General features: G+C 50.3%; 1 non-coding gene across 1 annotated transcript; it reads right to left on the reverse strand.

Annotated features, from left to right (window-relative positions):
• Positions 1-5,225: 5,225 nt before the first annotated feature.
• On the reverse strand, positions 5,226-5,332 carry LOC114672961 (U6 spliceosomal RNA). The gene has a single exon (XR_003723475.1). It is a non-coding gene; the product is annotated as a U6 spliceosomal RNA (small nuclear RNA).
• Between the last annotated feature and the right edge of the window lie 10,299 nt (positions 5,333-15,631).

The raw sequence follows: 15,631 nt of genomic DNA on the forward strand, positions 1-15,631 counted from the left end.
GCCACCGCACCCGGCCTTATTATTTTTTTGAGACAGAGTCTTGCTCTGTCACCCAGGCTGGAGTGCAGTGGCACGATCTCGGCTAATGCAACCTCTCCCTCCTGGGTTCAAGCAATTCTCCTGCCTCAGCCTCCCAAGTCACTGGGATCACAGGTGTGTGCCACCACCCCTTGCTAATTTTTGTATTTTTGGTAAAGACAGGGTTTCACCATGTTGACCAGGCTGGTCTCAAACTCCTGACCTCAGGTGATCTGCCTGCCTTGGCCTCCCAAAGTGCTGGGATGACAGGCATGAGTCACCTAAACAGGCCATGTCAGTATTTTATAATCCTATATTACTTTTGATTTATGAGATTGTAAATTCTTTTTTTTTTTTCTTTTTTTTTTTTAGATACAGAGTCTTGCTCTGTCACCCAGACTGGAGTGCAGTGACTGGATCATGGCTCATTGCAGCCTCCTGCCTCAGCCTTAAAAGTAGCTAGGATTACATGCCCACGCCACTATGACCAGATAATTTTTAAAATTTTTTGTAGATAGGGGTTGTGCTGTGTTGCCCAGGATGGTCTTGAACTCCTGGCTTCAAGCAATCCCCCTACCTTGATCTCCCATAGCACTGGGATTAAAGGCATAAGCCAGCACCTAAATTGTAAGTTTTATGAGGTCAGGATTCTTTTTTTTAGACAGAGTCTCTTGCTCTATTGCCCAAGCTGGAGAGTGCAGTGGCCCAATCTTGGCTCACTGCAACCTCCGCCTCCTAGGTTCATGCGATTCTCGTGCCTCAGCCTCATGAGTAGCTGGGATTGCAGGCGTGCGCCACCACACCTGGCTAATTTTTGTATTTTTCAGTAGAGACAGGGTTTCACCATGTTGGCCAGCCTCGTCTCGAACTCCTGGCCTCAAGCAATCCATCTGCCTCCGCTTCCCACAGTGCTGGGATTACAGGCATGAGCCACTGTGCTGGGCCCAGGATTCTTGTCTATTTCCAAGCACCAGACTTTGTAGATGTCGAATGCAAGAGGGATAGGGAAAGTGCAGTGGAGTAATTAAGTGTGCTTTTTTGCTGCATCTCTCATCTCTTTTACTTTAATTCTCCAGAGTAACCTCTCCTTACACAGAAAAGATGTTTTGGGGGCCGCCTTGATCTACAAAACCGAAAAATAAAAATAAAAAACTAAACTAAACTAAACTAAAAACCTCACACATGTGATGACATATTTAGGAAGCGCTGTAGACTTGAGAAAATCTTATCAGAAATATGAAAATAAGACTCGATTATGCACTCAGCTTGCTCCTCCTCCTTTGTTCCCATGAGAGAGGGGCACCACCCCACCAGAAACCCTGGAGCTACCCCACACTTCTCACACCTGCACCCCGACTCGATCATTCACTGGCGCCATCCTCCAGTCCAGCCCCTTTTTCCAATCCTGATGAGACTCTCTTTGTTCCAGTTACCACCAACTCCTGCCTTTATTACTGCAACTGCCTCCTAACCAGTTTCTCTGCTCCACTCCTGCTCTTACCACCAAATTCGTGCCTTCTGAGCTACAGCAGTGCTTTAGAGCTTTCTAATATACTAATGTTTCCCTGCCACTCCCCTGTTTACAGACCTTCAGTGACCCCCATCACTCCCTGGAGCAAGTACAAGACCATTCATGGTCCAGCCCGGCCTTAGCTCTCTAGTGTCAGGGGCTCCCATCTTGCTCTAGCCACACATTTCCCAGGCTCCCTCGGGGCCTCTGCATGAGTTGACTTGTTCTTTCTGTTCCTCACCCTTTTGCCTGGCTCTTTCTCATCTCTGCTGTTAAAGTGGATGTCCCTTCCTCCAGGAAGGCGTCCCTGATATTCCCAAGCCCCAAGCCTGGTTCAGTGCTGTCCTTTCAACTCCCACAGATCCCTGTGCTTATCACCTCTAAACTTGCATTGTAGCTTCTTGTTTACTCACCAGCTTCCCTACATGCCTTGTAAGTCCTCCAGAGCTGGGACTGGGACTTGCACATCTACTACCTAGCACTTGGGAGAGCTCCCACGGCTGAATAAATGAATAATGAATAAATGAAGTACTCTTGTAGGAACTGATTAACACTTTTTCTTCTGCTGCTGCTGTGTTTTTTTTTGTTTGTTTGTTTTTTTTTTTTTAGACAGAGTTTCACTCTTGTCGCCCAGGCTGGAGTGCAGTGGTCCAATCTCAGCTCACTGCAACCTCCACCTCCTGGGTTCAAGTGATTCTCTTGCCTCAGCCTCCCAAGTAGCTCGACTTACAGGTGTGCACCACCACGCCCAGCTAATTTTTGTATTTTTAGTACAGATGAGGTTTCACCATGTTGGCCAGACCTCAGGTGATCCACCCACCTCAGCCTTCCAAAGTCCTGAGCCACTGTGCCTGGCACATTAACACTTCTTAAGATGCTCAGTAGACATTCAGAAAAAAATGTCCTAAAAGGACCCATACATGCTCCAAAGAAGGCTTAATTGTCTTAGGATCTAAGAAATCATGTAGGTTTGATTGGCAGGAATTTGGGGGTGAATATATAGATAGGAACTGTGGTGTACTAAGGGGAGGGGGCAGTTGGTTCCCCACAAATGGGGTATTTACCACAAATGGGGTAAAATACCCCATCTGTGTATTTTACCACTGACGTTGTTTAACATTGCTGCTGATGGTGACAACAAGAAGCAGACTGACTTTTAGTCAGTTTTATTGTTTTTAAGTTCATTGCCAGTGATGTACCCCCTATTGCCGGCCCCTGGGGAGGACAGCACCCATCCCCACGCCCCCATTTAGGTATGCCACCAGTAAGGAACACTAATTACTGGGTGAACTGGTCTGTTTTCCTTCCCTCAGCGCTGAGCTGGGAAGCATCCAACCTCCCAAAACTCTGCAGGGCAAGACTGTCTCCCCTGGACTGGGACCCACCTCCCTGTAACTCCTCTAGCACCCCCCACTCTCTCAGGCGAGCCCTCTGAGTCTCCTCCCTGGAGGCTGTCTGTGGGAAGAAATCTTCCCGTGTAGGGATGGGAGGCCTTCCCTTGCATAGGATCTAGCCTGGGATCTAGTCTTGTCTCAGCCACTAACCCACCCTAAGGCCTTGGTCTGGCCCTCAGGGCCTTACTCCGCCTACCTATAAAGCTTGAGGAGTTTGGTGAACTGGGTCCTGAGGACCTTCATGGACCTTCCCGAGTTGCGGAAGGGGTGTCAGCCATGGGGATGGGTGGAAGGTGCCCCCTCCAGCCCCCTCTTCCTGCTGTTCTCTCTGACCCGAGTGAGACATTCTACCACAGGGCACTGGCTGGGTTGGGCGTGTCAGCCCATAGGACAGAAGGCAAGTCTGGACAGGTGGACAGTGGAGCCTCGGCCCCAGGGTGGGGTGTGTGTCCTGGAGAACTAGGAGACAGGGGCGGATCCTAGGCAAAGATCAGGGGTGGGAGAGGTGGCTACAGCAGGCTGGCTGCCCTTACCTGGTGACTGTCTCCAGGAAATGCAGAGACAGATGCTGGGCTAGGCTAGGTCCTGGCTCTGCGGTAGGGCTGGGGAGGGGCTGGAGGGTGGAGAACAGCCCCTTGATGAGGTCCCTTGTAGGGTGGGACCCCAGATCCCTTTCTGGGAAGGAAAGACAGTGTCATGAAAGCAGGAGAAATTCAGGTTAGACTATAGGAAGGGCAGACCGGGTGTGGTGGCTCACACCTGTAACCTCAGCACTTTGGGAGGCCCAGGCAGGTGGATCACGAGGTCAAGAGCTCGAGACCATCTTGGCCAACATGGTGAAACCCTATTCCTAATAAAAATACAAAATTAGCCGGGTCTGGTGGCGTGTGTCTGTAATCCCAGCTACTTGGGAGGCTGAGGCAGGAAAATCGGTTGAACCCAGGAGGCAGAGGTTGCAGTGAGCCAGGATCACACCACTGCACTCCAGCCTGGGTGACAGAGCAAGACTCTGTCTCAAAAAAAAAAAAAAAAAAAAAAAAAGGAAGGGCAGGCGATGGCAGATTAGGGAGAATGAGGTGCCTATTTGGGCTGCCTCTGAGGAGGGAAGAGAAAAGCCGTACCACTCAGTCCCTCCATGGGAAAGGGGGCTGTCTCGTTAGAAGGCAGGGGAGGAAAAGAAACAAACAAAAAAAGGTGTGGAAATGAAAAAAAGAAGGCAGGGGAGGGAGATGGATGGGATGACCTTGGGAACCGGGTAGTCTAGGCCGGTAGCCATAATTCGGAGGATTCGCAGCTGAAGGGGAAGCCCTGGGATATCTGAGGCTTGGATGAGGCCGGCTCTGTGCCTCAGTTGTTCCTCTGGGAAATGGGAAATCTCCTTGGTCACTGCCTACCAAAGGGAGCCCGAAGACAAAGCATCTCCTGACCTGATCACTGAAGACCAGGGAGGCTCCCTTATAAGTTCCTTCTGAAGTCCAAGGGAGCTGAGAGAAACTCTAGCTGCGAAGCAGGCTGAGTGGAGTGGAGAGGGGAAACCTGCACCTTGTGGGGGCAGGGTGGTGCTTTAGGATGCCAGTAGATCAGCCGTCTCAACCCAAAGGCCCCCACAACAACTAGGGGGCATTCTGACCCTGCCCTCCCAGACATTCTGAGCCCCTGGATGAAGCCCCTCTCATCAGACCCCACTTCCCTAATTCTGTCTTTTTGCCCCAGTATCCCTCTGCAAGGCCCCTCAGCCCCTTCATACTTCATTGCACGCCTTTTAATGGCGTGCAATGCACGTGCATGCACGCATTTTATTGCAAGAAAATAAGTGGAGTAGTCTAGCCCTTAGTGGCTATGAGAGAGAAAAGCCTACATGGCTGTGAGAACCCATCGAAGGCACCACATCCAGTTTAGGGGAGCCAGGCAGCAGGTAATGTGGACCCTAAGTTTCTTTCTTTCCTTTCTTTAAAAAAAAAAATGGAGACTGGGCAAGGTGGCTCATGCCTGTAATCCCAGCACTTTGGGAGGTCGAGGTGGGTGGATCATGAGATCAGGAGTTTGAGACCAGGCTGGCCAACATGGTGAAACCCTGTCTGTAATAAAAATACAAAAATTAGGTGGGCGTGTTGCGTGCCTGTAATCCCAGCTACTCAGGAGGCTGAGGCAGAATTGCCTGAACCTGGGAGGCAGAGGTTGCATTGAGATCGTGCCACTGCACTCCAGCCTGGGCGACAGAGTAAGACTTCATCTCAAGGGAAAAAAAAAAATATATATATATATATATATATATGCACACACACATATATATGTGTGTGTATATATATATGGAACGCTTCACAAATTTGCCTGTCATCCTTATGCAGGGACCCTGCTAGTCTTCTCTGTATCGTTCCAATTTTAGTACATGTGCTGCTGAAGCGAGCATGACACTAAGTCTTGAAGAGTGACTTGGCGTTTGCCAGGGAGCGTTATGGGAGACGGCACAGGCACAGGCGGTGGTGTGCTGGAGCCAGTCCAACAGGCTTGTGAGAGCCAAGTGTTCCATTTTCAGGAAGTTTGCAGGCTGCTTGTTAAACACTGCCACCACTAAAAATTAAATTATATAAACATATAATTAAATTATTTGAAAAACAAAGGTAACACATAATCAAAACTCATCACTTCCTAATTATTACTATGTTTTATTGTTATAGGCTCTTCATGGTATTTACATCTGTTGTATCTTTAAGGTGGAGAGTCTGTATGATGATGTGCTCTGCTCATCTCGTCCCACCTCCTTGTTCAGTGACTACACAGTGGTATTTGGAAATAGGCCATCGGGGGAGTATTTGCATCGTTGAAATTGACAAATACTACAAATCAGGGCTTAATTGACTATTCTGTTGATTGCATGGACCAGAGGTTGACAAACTACAGCCTGCAGGCTAAATCCAGCCTGTGAGCTAAGAATAGTTTATGTGTGTGTGTGTGTGTGTGTGTGTGTGTGTGTGTGTCTGTCTGTTTTTTTTTTTGAGACAGGCTTTTGCTCTGTCACCCAGGCTGGAGTGCAGTGTCATTATCGTGGCCCACTGTAGCCTTGAACTCCTGGGCGCAAGTGATTCTCCTGCCTCAGCCTTCTAAGTAGCTGGGACTACAGGTGCGTGCCACCATGCTTGGCTAATTTTTGTTTTCTTTTGTAGAGACAGGGTCTTACTATGTTGCCCAGGTTGGTCTTGAACTCCTGGGCTCAAGGGGTCCTCCTGCCTCAGCCTCCCAAAGCCCTGGATTACAGGCCTGGGCTACCATGTCTGGCCTAGGAATGACTTACTTGTTGAATTTGATAGTAATCAAGCATTTGTTCATAGTTTGACTTTGTCATACCCTATGAATTGTAACCATAGGTTGGCTGCAGATGTAAGGGTTGGCAAAAAGTCGAAAAAGCATTCTCTAGAGCACTTAACTTTGTAGAATTTACAATAAAGAGCACTGTATACTTTGGTATGATTTATCTGGTATATTATGTGCTATTTTACAGCTTTATACTATTAAAACTTATAATAAATAGAGGGACATATCTATGCATGCAGTTTTTATAGACATCCAGTTGTTAAGCATTTTCCAGCACACCAGGGTACAGAGGGTTCTAGGCAGAGACAGCTGAGGGAAGTCTGGGTGTGCAAGGCAATGTGAGAGGGGCAATGGAAGGCTGGAGCACTGGGCCCGGTGTGAAGGGCCTTGTGAACAGGGCTAAGGAGCCACGGGGAGCCATGGACGGATGGCAAGTGCAGGAGTGACCCCATCACATCAGTGGTTAGAAGGTCACATTGACTGCTGTATGAAGATTGGATAGCTGGGGACAGACTATAAGGAAATGAATCAGTGGGGGGAGGGAGATTAATAGTAGCAAACTGTTAAGAGCTCTTATGATAGAGCAGGCCTTCTCCTAAGCACTTCCTATGTATTATTAACTCATTTAGAGTTCACAACAACTTCATGTGGTGGGTATTATCTCCTTTTCACAGATGAGGAAACTGAGGTACAGAGAGATAAAGCAACTAGCGAGCAGCAGAGCTGAGATTTAAGCCCAGGCAGTCTGGCTTCAGAGGTCATATCCTTCCTTTATTTGTTATTTTATTTTTTAGTACAGATGAGGTTTCACTGTGTTGCCTGGGCTGGTCTCAAACTCCTGAGCTCAAGTATTACACCTAGTCTCAGCCTCCCAAAGTGCTGGGATTGCAGACATGAGCCACCATGCCCAGTACAGAACCCATATGCTTAACCACTATATGAAAAAAAAATTCAGCTTTGAAAGATAGAAAGTTGGCAAGAGTTAGTTTTCTTTCTTTCCTTCTTTCTTTCCTTCTTTTTTTCCTTCCTTTCCTTCCTTCCTTCCTTTCCTTCCTTTCCTTCCCTCCCTCCCTCCCTCCCTGTCTCTCTCTCTCTCTCTTTCCTTCCTTCCTTCCTTTTCTCTTCTCTTCTCTTCTTTTTCTCTTTTCTCTTCTCTTCTCTTCTCTTCTCTTCTCTTCTCTTCTCTTCTCTTCTCTTCTCTTCTCTTCTCTCTTCTCTTCTCTTTTCCTTCCTTCCTTCCTTCTTATCTTTCTTTCTTTTTTTTTTTGAGACAGAGTCTTGCTCTGTCGCCCAGGCTGGGGTGCAGTGGCCGGATCTCAGCTCACTGCAAGCTCCGCCTCCCGGGTTTAGACCATTCTCCTGCCTCAGCCTCCCGAGTAGCTGGGACTACAGGCGCCCGCCACCTCGCCCGGCTAGTTTTTTGTATTTTTTAGTAGAGACGGGGTTTCACCGTGTTAGCCAGGATGGTCTCGATCTCCTGACCTCGTGATCCGCCCGTCTCGGCCTCCCAAAGTGCTGGGATTACAGGCTTGACCCACCGCGCCCGGCCGAGGACATTCTTTAGACCCAGGAAGACTTGACTTGGTGATTAAATGGGTGTGCTGGTAAAGCAGAGGAGGAGCCAGGTGGGCTTTTTTTTTTTTTTGAGACAGAGTCTCGCTCTGTCACCCAGGCTGGAGTGCAGCGGTGCGATCTCGGCTCACTGCAAGCTCCGCCTCCCAGGTTCACGCCATTCTCCTGCCTCAGCCTCCCGAGTACCTGGGACTACAGGCACCTGCCACCACACCCGGCTAATTTTTTGTATTTTTAGTAGAGACGGGGTTTCACAGTGTTAGCCAGGATGGTCTTGATCTCCTGACCTCGTGATCTGCCCGCCTCAGCCTCCCAAAGTGCTGGAATTACAGGCGTAAGCCACTGCACCCAGCCTCCAGGTGGGCTTTTAACCAGCTTCCTTCATCTGGGGGACAATCAACTCACCTGGGCTACTCGGGTTTCCTGGTTTTCTGTCTATGTTTGCAGACTGCCCTTTTGTCCTCAGGGAGTTCCCAGACTTGGGGACGGACTCCTGAGCAGCAATACCGAGGTGAGAGAGGGCAGGAGGGGATGGAGCCCGTCTGGGCCTAGAATGGGGCTCTCTGCTCAAGCGTGTGTGAGCTAAGAGGTGCAAAAGGTATGAATGATCAACAAGAAGAGGTTCCATGGGGGGCAGAGTTAGGAGTCTTGGGGTTTGGACAGAGGAGAGGAGAGGGATGGGTCCTGCTGCCTCCCTGGTTTTTCCTTGAAGTCAGGCAGTATCCTTGAGGCGCAGCGACAGCTCAGACAGCTCAGCTGCAGATATATGTTGTAAAGGAAAAGAAGTGCCTTTCTGGCATGAGGCCCGGCTGAGGGTGTGGGCAGGAGGTAATAAGGGTGGAGGTAAGGGGTTGGGGGGCACTGGAGGCTGGTGGTTGGGCGGGCCCCACGCGGGGTGTTGGTCCCTTGAGGCCACAGCTGTCAGCTTGTGGCTTCCCATCCTGCTAGCTCAGCAGGTCCCACAGGTTGGCAGGTGACTCACCCCTCACCCTCAAATGGTCCTCGCTCTGAAAGGTGTAGGGGGGGATGCAGAATGTAGCACCTGTGTGTTCATCTATATGGGTGCAATGCTGTGTTACATTCCTGGGTCCAAGATGCGTACCCGTGTCTGACTGAGCACACACAGGGAGTCCCCAGGCACACAGCCCCCTAGACTGTGGGCCACAGGTGTGAAGGGGGCATGTGGCATGAGGCGGAGGCTGTGTGGATGAACACACAGCGCTTCCCAGAGCACATGCGCATGTGACAGCTGTCTTCCTGAAAAGAAGGATGGCAGCTTCAGGGCCTGTCGAGCCATAAGAAGGGGAGGTCTGAGAGGTGGGAAGGGCTCCCTAATGACAGCTCATCTTCCCCAAGAAGGACTTGGCTGGATCAGCTGGCAGAGCTGGGCACCCTAAGCCTGTGGTGACGGCAGCAGCTTCCCTAGCCTTACCCTAAGCTCCCGGCTGCAGGCCAGGGTGGTTCCACTGTCCTAACCCTGAGACGGCAGGTACACCCCACAGGCCACACAGGCAGGCCAGGAGCAGTGAGTGGCAGGTGGGCCCTCAGTCATTGTTTTCTCTTACTCCTCTGCACGCGGGAGGGTCATGAGGGTCCTGGGCGCGTCTGGTCTGTGGGGCTGCGGGATGAGCGTGTCAGCACCAGGTTGCCTATGCCCCTGGTTTGTGTGGTGCTGTATGCGACTTGGTGTGTTGGCCCCTGCCCCAGCACCTGGGGCCTAGTGCTGCTTTCCCATCATGCTCCGTGATCTGAGGAGACGCTTGAAGTGGGGCAAAGAGTCTGGACTAGGAGCCAGGAAGCTCTCACTTGGTGACTTTGGAGATGTCCCTTTACCATTTCTGGGACTCAATTTGTAGAGGGGCAATAATCCCTGCGGGGTCACCTTCCCAGGTTGCTGGGTAACAGATTCTCATGGAGGTGCATGGAAAGTCAGGAAAGCTCAGTCCTGGAGGCTTCCTGTGGGGGATGGTGGTGTCCCCTGTGTTGCTCAGTTGAAGGACTCCAGGCTGAAATCAGATAGCAGCTTCCAGAGAACTTGCACTGCTCCACAGAGGGGTTCAGACCTCCTGGAGATGTGAGGCATTAGAGTTCTGGGGCTGAGCTTCCAAACAAACTTCAAAACAGTGATGTGACAGGCCAAGACCTGCCCTCAGTGAGGCTCGAAAAATCCTTCCACCCATCCCTGCCCCTAGGCCCCGACCCTGCTGCTGGAGTGAACGGCTATGAACTCCAGCCTGAGGCCGGGAACCAGCTCAGATCTTACCCTCTCTCTCATTTGCCTCCGTCCCCACTCCCAGCCTGCTGCCTCTCAGGTTCACACTTCCTGGGCTCAGAGTTTCATCCTGAGGCTGTTGGCTCAGCCAGAACAAACAGAGACAGCACTAAAGTCAACAAAACCAGAGAGCAAGCAGCACAGGTGACGTGGAAAAGAAAACTTGGAAGCCACAACAAAGGCGTGTGGGCTGGGCTGGGTGGAGTCTGTGTCTCCCCTCTGAGCAGAACCCTGGGTCTAAAGTGGGCCCTGCCAGTCCCTTGATGGGACTGGAGTTGGGGACACATCGGTGGCACCTCCAGTGGACTCAGGCTAAAGGAGTCAGCTTTGGCTGCCAGCAGGGAGTACTAGAGCCAGTCTCATGGGTGCTGAAAACAGGATGAGGTTGGGAGTCTGGGGGTTAAGATTCCACCTCACCCAACCCCATCTCACTGAGGCCCTCGGCTGGGATGCCTCAGCTGCTGTGAAAGGAGCGAGAGGCTCAATGTGCGTGGGGGTGGGCAGGGCGGGAGTAGACAGGCTGGAACAGGAGGAGGGAGGAGCTCCCAGCTCTTTGCCCCACACCAGGTGCTTCCCCCTCCCCCCGCCGTCCCCTCGCCCAGGGCTCAAGGGCTTGGAGCCATGAATTCCCGGGGATGCCCAAGACACCCCCACAGGCAGAGTCACCTGACAAACGATTTCTCTCCCACTCAGGGGAGGGAAAGCTCCATTCTCTCAACATTTATTGTGCATCTGCCATGTTCCCAGCGTAGGAGAAACCATCTGGGAATCAGATGGCCTCACCCGTCACGGGCTCAGCAGGCCATTTGTCCCCAGGAGGCGGCCTGCCCAAGGCCCTGTCATGCCTGGATCCCCCAGCCGCTCAGCGAGCCGGCTGCCTGTTAACTGGGCTGGCAATTGCAGGGTGCCTGGGGCAGCCTGGCGCCTAGACTGAGGGAGTGACCAAGGGTTCAAGTCCAGAAAGCTAAGCCACTAGGCTGCAATGGCAGGGGCTGGGAAACCAGACGCATCCACCATTAGAGCAGCCAAAGAGGAAGGTGGATGTCCCTGAGCATCGCCCTTGCTGTCTGCGGAATGAGCACATTATACTCTACTCCCAGCACTTCTAGCTTGGCCCTGGCATCGGGCAAGAATCTGTTACGGCAGGAGGTGTGGAGTACAGAGTTCCCCTCCCTCAAACGGGCTTCCTACCCACCACCCAGAGTGTTTACTCTACCAGGCTCTTGCCACGCCCCCGCCCACTCAGTCCATTCTCCCAACAACCCTGCAAGGTAAGGATTACTATCTTCATTTTACAGATGAAGAAGCCCAGTTAAATTTCTTGCCTTAAGTCACCCAATGCTGATTAAGAAGCTGAGCTGGATTCAAGTTCAGGTCTGTCTGTCTAAAAAGCCTGAGCTCTAAACCACTCACCACCCAGGTGGGGCCCGGAGTAGGGAAACTTCACACCAGCCTCAAACTCAGGCTCCTGGCCAGGAGGTCGCTGGATTTTTCCACTGCTCCTTCCGGCCACCACTTCAGTCTCTCCTTCCTCCTTCTCATGAGGCGTCCCTTATCCTGGCCCTCCTCCCTGCTCCAATTAACCTCGTACCTGAGTCTCTACCATTTTTAGACTCATTCTTTCCTGTGGGTTAGGAAATTGCTGCTTGGAGCTTTTCCTTTAAAATGCTTTATTGTGGAAGATTATGAAATGGGTTTAGGTAGAAATCAAAGAATAAAAGCAGAAGGCGAAGGACTGATGGGGGGTGGGCAGAGGGGAATGTGACAATGGAGGGGTCAGGCTGTCACTCCCTGAAGCCACTGAGCAGTTCGTATCACTGAGCGTGGGCAGCTAGACATGACGTGCTTCCTGATGGGATGAAATAGGAAGCATGCAGCACCTCCGCAGAAGACAACTGCCTCTGCAAGACTGAACCTAAATAAAATCACACCAGGCAGGGCGCGGTGGCTCGTGCCTGTAATCCCAGCACTTTGGATGGCCAAGATGGGAGGATTGCTTGAGCCCAGGAGTTCAAGACCAGCCTGGGCACATGGCGAGACCCCATCTCTACAAAAACCACAAAAATTAGCGTGGCATGGTGGCACGCACCTGTAGTCCCAGCTGAGAGAATCACTTGAACCCGGGAAGTCGAGGCTGCAGTGAGCAACATGCACGCCACTGCATTTCAGCCTGGGCAACAGAGCGAGACTGTCTCAAAAAAATAAACAAACCCTGGCCGGGCGTAGTGGCTCACGCCTGTAATCTCAGCACTTTGGGAGGCTGAGGCAGGCAGATCACGAGGTCAGGAGGTCGAGACCATCCTGGCTAACATGGTAAAACCCCGTCTCTACTAAACATACAAAAAAATCAGCCAGGCGTGGTGGCGGGCGCCTGTAATCCCAGCTACTCGGGAGGCTGAGGCAGGAGAATGGCATAAACCTGGGAGGCAGAGCTTGCAGTGAGCCGAGATTGCACCATTGTACTCCAGCCTGGGTGACAGACTGAGACTCCGTCTCAAAAAAATAAATAAATAAAATGAATTAATAGAAAAAAAAAAAACCATACACCATTAGAGGTTTTTTTGTTTGTTTTTGTTGTTGTTTTTTTTTTGAGACTGAGTCTTGCTCTGCCACCCAGGCTAGAGGGCAGTGACACAATCTTGGCTCACTGCAACTTCTGCCTCCCAGGTTCAAGCAATTCTCGTGACTTAGCCTCCTGAGTAGCTGGGGCTACAGGTTTGCATCACTGAGCCCAGCTAATTTTTGTATATTTTAGTAGAGATGGGGTTTCACCATGTTGGCCAGATTGGTCTCAAACTCCTGACCTCAGGTGATTACAGGAGTGAGCCACCACACCTGGCCACTTTTTTTTTGTTTTTGAGATGGAGTCTTGCTCTGTTGCCCAGGCTGGAGTGCAGTGATGCAATCTTCGCTCACTGTAATCTCTGTCTCCTGGGTTCAAGTGATTCTCCTGCCTCAGCTTCCCCAGTGGCTAGGACTACAAAGGTGTGTGCCTCCATGCCCAGTTAATTTTTGTATTTTTAGTAGAGACGGGGTTTCATTATGTTAGCCAGGCTGGTCTCAAACTCCTGACCTCAGACGATCTGCCTGCCTTGGTTTCTCAAAGTGCTGGGATTGCAGGTGTGAGCCACTGCGCCCGGCCCAGAGCTAACTTCTCATATATTTTCCTTTATTTCTCTCTCTCTTTTTTTTTTCTTTTTTCTTTTTTTGAGACAGGGACTTGCTCAATGGCACAAACATGGCTCACTGCAGCTTTGCCTTCCCAGGTTCAAGTGATCCTGCTGCCTCAGGTTCCTGAGTAGTTGGGACTACAGGTGCCCTGCTAATTTTTTTTTTTTTTTTTTTTTTTTTTTTTTTTTTTTGAGATGGACTCTTACTCTGTAGCCCAAGCTGGAGTGCAGTGGCACGATCTCAGCTCACTGCAAGCTCCACCTCCCGGAGTAGCTGGGAGCCATTCTCCTGCCTCAGCCTCCAGAGTAGCTGGGACTACAGGTGCCCACCACCATGTCTGGCTAATTTTTTGTATTTTTAGTAGAGATGGGGTTTCACCGTGTTAACTAGGATGGTCTTGACCTCCTGACCTCGTGATCCACCCGCCTCGGCCTTCCAAAGTGCTGGAATTACAGGCGTGAGTCAACGTGCCTGGCAATTTTTGTATTTTTTGTAGAGACTGGGATTCTCCATGTTGCCCAGGCTGGCACTGAACTCCTGGGCTCTAACGATCCACCTGCCTTGGTCTCCCAAAGTGCTGGAAATACAGGCGTGGGTCACTGTGCCCAGCCACTTACTCAAAGAAATACAGGGGATGAAGGAAAAGCTAAATGACACTACAAAGAAAAAACACAGACAAATCTAGAATGTGGGACTCTTATAGGACCACATTTATTCAACAAGTCAATGACATGCAAAAATAATGACGGAGAAAGGGGGATTCCTCTTGTTTAAGAGAACATTTAACCCAACGTAATGTATGACCTTGTTTGGATTCTGATGCAAACAACCAACAAATCAATGCAAAAAGACATTTTGAAACAATTGCAAGTATTTGATCATTCTATGGAATTGTATATTTTGTCAGGTATGGTACTGATTATTTAAGAAAATGTTCCTATATTTTAGAGGAAACACTGAAGAATGTAGAAATGAAATGACAGAGTAGCTGGAATTTAACATATTTCAGAAAAATAAAAATAAAAGAAAATAAAACAGGCAGTTTGAGACCAGCCTGACCAACACGGTGAAACCCCATCTCTACTAAAAATACAAAAATTAGCCAGGTCTGGTGGTGGGTGCCTGTAATTCCAGCTACTTGGGAGGCTGAGGCACAAGAATCTCTTGAACCCGGGAGGCGGAGGTTGCGGTGAGCCGAGATTGCTCCATTGCACTCCAGCCTGGGTAACAGAGCAAGACTCTGTCTCAAAAAGGAAAAAAAATTGCTGTAAAATGGAGAATGGGTGAGGGTGATGCAGGGGAGGTGAGCCCCAAAGTGGGGCTTGGCCTGTGAGGGTTCTCGGCTTTGCCTCTCAAGGGCAATGCAGAGAGAAGTAGAAGAAAACAGCTTTACTGAAGCGGCAGTGTTAGAGCTCCAGGACTGCTTCTGCACAGCAGGGCTATACATAGGCAGAGAGCAGCAGCCCGGGGCAGTTTTGCAGTTATATTTATACCCACTTTTAATTGTATGCAGATTAAGGGGCGAATTATGTAGAAATTTCTAGGGAAGGGGTGGTAACTTTGGGGCCATTGGGTCATTGCCATGGAAAGGGGTGATAACTCCCAGGTGTTGGCATGGCAATGATAAACTGACATGGCACATTGGGGGGCATGTGTCATTGGAAAGTTGCTTCCAGCCCTGTTTTAGCTAGTCCTCAATCTGGTCCGGTGTCCGAGCATCACCCTGGAGTCCAGTCCTGCCTCCTACCTCAAAGGGGATGCAGACTGGGAGACCCATGAAGAGGCTCTTGGAGATGGGATAGATTTGGGGCTGACTGAAGGGGCCACGAGAGAGGGAATAGGTGAGTGACTCCTGGAGGGAAAGCTTCAGAGATGTGGTGGGGAAGAGCATTCCTTGGGCCAGGCCCTTGGGAAGGGGGCAGATTGTGGGGAAGTGAGGTTGGGTTGGGGCAGGTAAAGGTAAATGTGCTTGTTTCACATACGAGATAACAAGAGAGAAGGTGGATCACTTGTTCTGGAGCTCTGGGCTGGAGATGGAGGCTGGGGAGGTGGCAGCATTTGTGTGGGGGAAGAGGATGTGAGAGACATGCAGGGCCGCCTTCTCCATGATGCACAGGAGGCGCAAGACCCATGAGAATGTTGAATCTAAGGACCCACAAAATGTTTAGTTTGCATCAAAATAAGAAAAAGAAGAACTTGTAGGCTGAAGAAAATGTTTTAATATTAATATATCGGGGTCGGCATGGTGGCTCACACCTGTAATTCCAGTTATTTGGGAGGCCAAGGCGGGTGGATTGCTTGAGCTCAGGAGTTTGAGACTAGCCTGGGCAACATGGAGAAACTCCATCTTTACAAAAAATATGAAAATTAGCCAGATGTGGT

Source organism: Macaca mulatta, chromosome 15 (assembly GCF_049350105.2).
Source record: "Macaca mulatta isolate MMU2019108-1 chromosome 15, T2T-MMU8v2.0, whole genome shotgun sequence".
In the NCBI taxonomy this organism is placed as follows: Eukaryota; Metazoa; Chordata; class Mammalia; order Primates; family Cercopithecidae; genus Macaca; species Macaca mulatta.